This window comes from Monodelphis domestica, chromosome 2 (genome assembly GCF_027887165.1).
Source record: "Monodelphis domestica isolate mMonDom1 chromosome 2, mMonDom1.pri, whole genome shotgun sequence".
Taxonomy (NCBI): domain Eukaryota; kingdom Metazoa; phylum Chordata; class Mammalia; order Didelphimorphia; family Didelphidae; genus Monodelphis; species Monodelphis domestica.
In genome coordinates this window covers 281,178,456-281,185,416 of record NC_077228.1, presented here as the reverse complement: position 1 = coordinate 281,185,416, position 6,961 = coordinate 281,178,456, and positions in this window count along the sequence as shown.

Genomic DNA, 6,961 nt, shown 5'->3' with positions numbered 1-6,961 from the left:
CATGGTTGAACATAACATTCGGCCATTTCATCTGAGAAGAACAGCTGCTCTTGTGTGGGAAAGAATTGGGGGCGAGGGGTGGATATAAGCAGAATTACCTTTGACAATGTACTGAACTCTAAGAAGGGCAAAGATACATCAGAGACAAAAAGACAATTGGACAAAAACAGATAAGATAAGACAGAGACACTCTGAGAGACAGGCATAGAGTAGACAGGGAACAGGTCTTGTTACCTTAGGTATCTTTTAATCACTCATATAGTATCTTGTACTTGGATAGGAGATGTGCTGGCATTCTGGGGCCAGCTTGTACTGACAATAAAATTTTCAGGGATAGGATTTACATCTTGGAAAGCAGCATATGCTACAAATTAGGGCTTGATTTATTTTTTGTTGATTGTTTAAGCTTAAGAAAGTGTTGATAATACAGATTAAACTTAAAAGTGTGTCTAGTATACTTGTTTCTACACTGCTCCACACCAAATCAGTTTTTAAATAGTTATTAGTTCTTCTAGTAGGTATTTTTAAAACAAGGAATAGGGGACAGCTGGGTGGCTCAGTGGATTGAGATGGGAAGTCCTGGGTTCAGATCTACCAACAGACACTTCCTAGCTGTGTGACCCTGGGCAAGTCACTTAACCCCCATTGCCTAGCCCTTACCTCTCTTCTGCCTTGTAACCAATACACAGTATTGGTTCTAAGATGGAAGGTAAGGGTTTAAAAAAAAGGCATAGAATGTTTTGGAGGGGTATGGAGAGTCACAGAAATACAGAATTTTAGAGTTCAGAAACTTTAGCATCTAGCTAAAACACAGGTGGAGGGTAACTGACAAGTTTTGAGCCCATCATTGGGTAAGAGGGATGTCTACTTAAACATGTGAAGACTTCCCTCAGTGGAAAGTGCAGATGAGAATAATTTGTTCCAAAAACTATGAAGACGGATGAAGCAGGTGCTGTAGAGTACTTAGAGCTTGGTCAGATATTGAAGATCCCAAGGCCATCCATTATATCCCAGATTATAAGTTGATTGTCCCAAATTTTGATTTGCCAGTGAATTTGGATGACTCTGGAAGAGAGAGAGAGTCTGGTGACTGTGAAACTCTGTGTCATTTAAGTCCAATTCACCTACAAGATATCATTCAGTGATGTCATTGGTCCTCTTCAAAAATGAAAGATGAGGGGCAGTTTAGTGCCCAAGTGGATGGAATCAGTCTTGAAGACAGAAAGTCTTAGATTCAAATTTGGCCTCAGACACTTCCTTGATGTGTGTCCCTTTACACATCACTTAACTCCAATTTCCTAGCCCTTAACTGTTCTTCTGCTTTGGAACTGACACTTAGTGTGAATTTTGATACAGAAGGTAAGGGCTTAAAAAATGAAGGATGAGCAACAACAATTCAGCTAATTGAGCCCATATCCTAAAAAGAATCTCTACTGCAATCAAACTCCAATGAGAAGATAGGGAATGAAACCCTCAATTCCCCAGACCATCCATTCCACTTTTCTATAGTTTTTAATTGTTAGGAATGTTTTCCCCTAAAATTCTAACATCTTTTGCCCCTAGATTGGCTAAACAGAATAAATAATTCTACTCCCACTTCTCTTCAGATAGTTAAATATGTTGAGTATGATCATTTCCCTCTCAGCTCTCTCTCTCTCTCTCTCCCTCCCTCCCTCCCTCCATTTATCTTTCTCCCACATCTCTCCTCCCTTCTCTCTTTTTGTCCTCTCTCCCACCTCTCACCTCTCTTTCTTTTTTATCTTCTCTCCCTTCTTTCTCCTCCCCCCTCTCTATTTCTGTCTCTCTCTTTATCTCTCTAATTTATACTTATTTTATTTCACATGTACTTTGTATTTACTTACTTTTGTTCTTGGTGAACTCCACTCCCAAGAGAATATAAGCTTCTGACTTGAGGACAAGAATTGTTTTCTTTAGGATCCTCAGTGTCTAGTGTGGTGCCAAGTACATAGTAGGCCCTTAGTAAATATTTGTGGAATTAGATGAAGTTGAAAGTTATGTTCTTCAGATATGACAGTTGTTTCTGGGCTGCAATCTCACTCATTTTAAATTCAAATACTGCTTCTTTTTTTAAAAAATGTATTTATTTAGAATAAAATACTTCTGACAATTACTGAGAGTTTAGACGAGTCACATTTATTCTTTGTACTTCTCTTTTCTTATATGTAAAATTAAAGGGCTGTTCTTTAGCTCCAGATTTTTTATCCTTTCAATGCCAGTATAGGTTTCTGTGTATCTAGAGCACCCACTTAATGAAGAAGGAAGAACTGACCCCAACAAAGCTAAAGAAAGGCTAAAAATAAAAACATTTCCCTTCTTGTTAATGCCTGAGTTATTGCTTTCTCTTCTCTTCAGAAGAAGGGAGCATTTTATTGGTTTAGGTAGGGGGAAAAAACATGCATAGTGACTTGTTTTTATTTCTTAACATTTTTGTTGATGTCCTGGTGGGATGGGGGAGGGAGGGAAGGAGAAGAAGATGGAAGAATAGGAGGAAGGACAAAGAAAGTTATAAAGGGGGGAAGGAGGGAAAGGAGAGGAGGGAAAGAGATGGAGAAGAGAGAAAAAAGAAGAGAAGAGGGGTAGAAGCTGAAGAAGAAGGAAGGATTGGGAAATGGAAAGGAAGGAAGAAAACAAGGGGAGCGGGAGATAGAAAAGAAAGAATTAGAGGGAGTAAGGAGGCAGCCCACCATTGGCATCTATCTCTTCAGTGCTGTTTGTGATCCAAAAGGCAATAGATGACAAAGACAGTAAACAATTTCAATTGGAAAAATTCAGTTCAGCTTGAGAATGGAGGAAAGAGTGCCAAGGTAACAGTATTCCTACATATTTTGTCCTTTGCCTTTCAGGGGTAGAGGGCATTCTGAATATTGGTTGGTTGGCTGACTAGTTATTGAATGAGCAAGGACCCTATCTGATGATCCTAGCCCTGGAGTTGATACTTTCTCAGGTATTTTTCACATGGTAGAGGGTGTAGAACTATAGAGAAACTTAATGACCATTTTATTCACCCCCTTTTTTTACAGATGAAGAAACTGAGACCCAGAGTTGGGAAATGGCTTAAGGTTGCACAGTGTTAGCAGCAGAGCCAGAAACTAAAGTTAGGTCTCTAAGCTTCAAGTTGATTACTATCTTCGTTATACCATTCTCACTTTTTTAGTATAAACTTGAGAAAGATGTGAAAGGGAAAACCTGGGTATACTTCATTTCTATAAATTGCAGAATTATGAATCAGTGTGAGACAACCAAGAATGCCTTGGAAGGAAGTCACTGTATTCGTTGGACCTCAGTTTTCTTATATGTAAAATGAAAGGTCCCTTCCTTAGAGGTCCCTTCCAGCTCCAAATCTTTGCTTTTTTCAGTGCCACGTTAGGTTTCTATGTATCTATGTATCTAGGGAACCCACTTGATTAAGAAGGTAGCAAGATACCAAGAAGGTAATCAAGTGTTGGAATTAGATTCAAATCATGTCTTTTTTTTTTTTTAATTTTTATTTGGTCATTTCCAAACATTATTCATTGGAAACAAAGATAATTTTCTTTTCTTCCCTCCCCCCCCCCACCTCTCCCATAGCCCACGAGCGATTCCACTGGGTATCTCATGTGTTCTTGATTCAAACCCATTTCCATGTTGTTGGTATTTGCATTAGAGTGTTCATTCAGAGTCTCTCCTCAGTCATATCCCCTCCACCCCTGTAGTCAAGCAGTTACTTTTCATCAGTGTTTTTACTCCACAGTTTATCTTCTGCTTGTGTATAGTGTTTTTTAGATCCCTACAAATTGTTCAGGGACATTGCATTGCCACTAATGGAGAAGTCATTACCTTCGATTGTACCACAATGTATAAGTCTCTGTGTACAATGTTTTCCTGGTTCTGCTCCTTTCGCTCTGCATCACTTCCTAGAGGTTGTTCTAGTCTCCATGGAATTCCTCCACTTTATTATTCCTTTGAGCACAATAGTATTCCATCACCAACATATACCACAATTTGTTCAGCCTTTTCCCAATTGAAGGGCATCCCCTCATTTTCCAATTTTTGGCCAACACAAAGAGTGCAGCTATGAATATTCTTGTACAAGTCTTTTTCCTTATTATCCCTTTGGGGTACAAGACCAGCAGTGCTATGGCTGGATCAAAGGGCAGACTGTCTTTTATCACCCTTTGGGCATAGTTCCAAATTGCCCTCCAGAATGGTTGGATCAATTCACAACTCTACCAGCAATGAATTAGTGTCCCTACTTTGCCACATCCCCTCCAGCATTCATTACTTTCCATGGCTGTTATGTTAGCCAATCTGCTAGGTGTGAGGTGATACCTCAGAGTTGTTTTGATTTGCATCTCTCTGATTATAAGAGATTTAGAACACTTCTTCATGTGCTTATTAATAGTTTTGATTTCTTTTGCTGAGAACTGCCTGTTCATGTCCCTTGCCCATTTATCAATTGGAGAATGGCTTGATTTTTTGTACAATTGATTTAGCTCTTTGTAAATTTGAGTAATTAAACCTTTGTCAGAGGTTTTTATGAAATTTTTTTCCCAATTTGTTGTTTCCCTTCTGATTTTAGTTACATTGGTTTTGTTTGTACAAAAACTTTTTAATTTGATGTAGTCAAAATAATTTATTTTACATTTTGTGACTCTTTCTTTTTTTTTTTTAAACCCTTACCTTCTGTCTTAGAGTCAATACTGTGTATTGGCTCCAAGGCAGAAGAGTGGTAAGGGCTAGGCAATGGGGGTCAAGTGACTTGCCCAGGGTCACATAGCTAGGAAGTGGCTGAAGCCAGATTTGAACCTAGGACCTCCCGTCTCTAGGACTGGTTCTCAATCCACTGAGCTACCCAGCTGCCCCCTTTTGTGACTCTTTCTAAGTCTTGCTTGGTTTTAAAATCTTTCCCTTCCCAAAGGTCTGACATGTATACTATTCTGTGTTCACCTAATTTACTTATAGTTTCCTTCTTTATGTTCAAGTCATTCACCCATTCTAAATTTATCTTGGTGTAGGGTGTGAGGTGTTGATCCAAACCTAATCTCTCCCACACCATCTTCCAATTTTCCCACCAGTTTTTATCTCCTTTTCCTGCCTTTTCTTCTTTCACAATTTCCTTCTACACCAATGTTTGCTTTTGAACAGTCCCCCTTGTTCCCACCCTTTATTTTACTTCCCTTTCTACCCCCCTCCCTATTTATCTCCCCGCCTTATTTTCCCTGTTGTCTTTCTAAAATTAACGCACAGATCCCTCCCTCTCTTGTACTGCTTCCCTCCCCACCAGACTGTTTGTTACCCTTCTACTCCCCTATAGGGTGCAAATCTATTCTCTGCCCCCAATGAATTGGATTGTTTTTCCCTCTTTGAGTCACTTTCAAAGCACATAAAACTTGAGTATTTCCTGTCTCTGACCTCTTTACCCTTCCAGTGTATTGATGTTCTCCCCCCTCCCACCATGAGCTTCTTTATGACATATAAATTTACCCCCATTTGTTTCTTTTCCCATTTCTTTTAATATTAACCTATTTTAAGCTCTAGTTACATATATATATATATATATATGTCTATATATATGTCTATATATATATGCATACTAATGGGTATGTATTTTTGCATGCATATATCTATATACCTATTTATGTCTTGTCCTTTCATCCTATACAGTTTGTTGCTGTTCCCTCTAAGTATACTTCTTTTTGCTGCCCAGCTAATAACAACAGTTTTTAAGAGTTACCAATGACCTCTTTTCTTATAGGGATACATATCATTTTAACTTATTGAGTCTCTTAAATTTTTTTTGTTTTTCTTTTTTCCCCTCTTTTTTAATGACCTTTTGATGATTCTCTTGAGTTCTGTGCTTGGACATCAAATTTTCTGTTCAGGTCTGGTCTTTTCTTTACAAATTCTTGAAATTCTTTTATTTTGTTGAATGACCATACTTTCCCCTGAAAGAATATAGTCAATTTTGCTGGGTAGTTGATTCTTGGTTGTAAACCTAGTTCCCTTGCTTTCCGGAATATCGTATTCCATGCCTTCCTTTTTTTCAGTGTGGATGCAGCCAGATCCTGAGTTATCCTCACTATTGTTCCTTGGTATCTGAATGACTTCTTCTTGGCAGCTTGATATCTTTTCTTTGGTCTGATAGTTCTTGAATTGGGCTATAACATTCCTGGGTGTTGTCAGTTGGGGATTAAGTACAGGAGGTGATCTGTGGATTCTATCAATCTCTACTTTTCCCTCTTCTTCAAGGATTTCGGGGCAGTTTTCTTTAATAATTTCCTGTAATATAATGTCCAGGATTTTTCTTTTGTCATGGTCTTCTGGTAGGCCAATAATTCTTAAGTTGTCTCTCCTGGAATGATTTTCTAAATCATCTGTTTTGTGAATGAGATGCTTCATATTTTCCTCAATTTTTTCATTCTTTTGGTTTTGTTTTATAGTGTTCTGCTGCCTTGTGAGGTCACGTGATTCTAGTTGTTGTATTCTGGTTCTTAAAGACTGGATTTCATCCTTAGTTTTTTGGTCGTCCTTTTCCTTTTGGTCAGATTTTCTTTGGAGGTCATCTTTCATCTTCTTCACCTCATCTTTCATCTGCTTTGCCTCATCTTTCATCTCCTTTGCCTCATTTTCCAGCTGGTTGATTTTGGCTTTCAAGACACTATTTTCTGTTTCCAGATGACTTATCTTAGTTTTTAAGTTCTTTTCCCAATTGTCTTCAGCCTCTCTTAATTGTGTTTTGAATTGCATTTTGAGTTCTTCCAAAGCCTGTATCCAATTCGCTGGGATTTCTGATTTTTTCTTTGCTGATCCCTCCCCCTCTATTTCATTCGCTCTTTGCTCATTACCTGTGCAGAAGCTGTCTATTGTAATTTCTCTCTTCTTTTTCTGTTGTTTGCTCGAGTTTATCCCTTCTTTGCTCCCCATATTTGGCTGTGTTCTTGCTCCTCTCATTTTGTTTTGG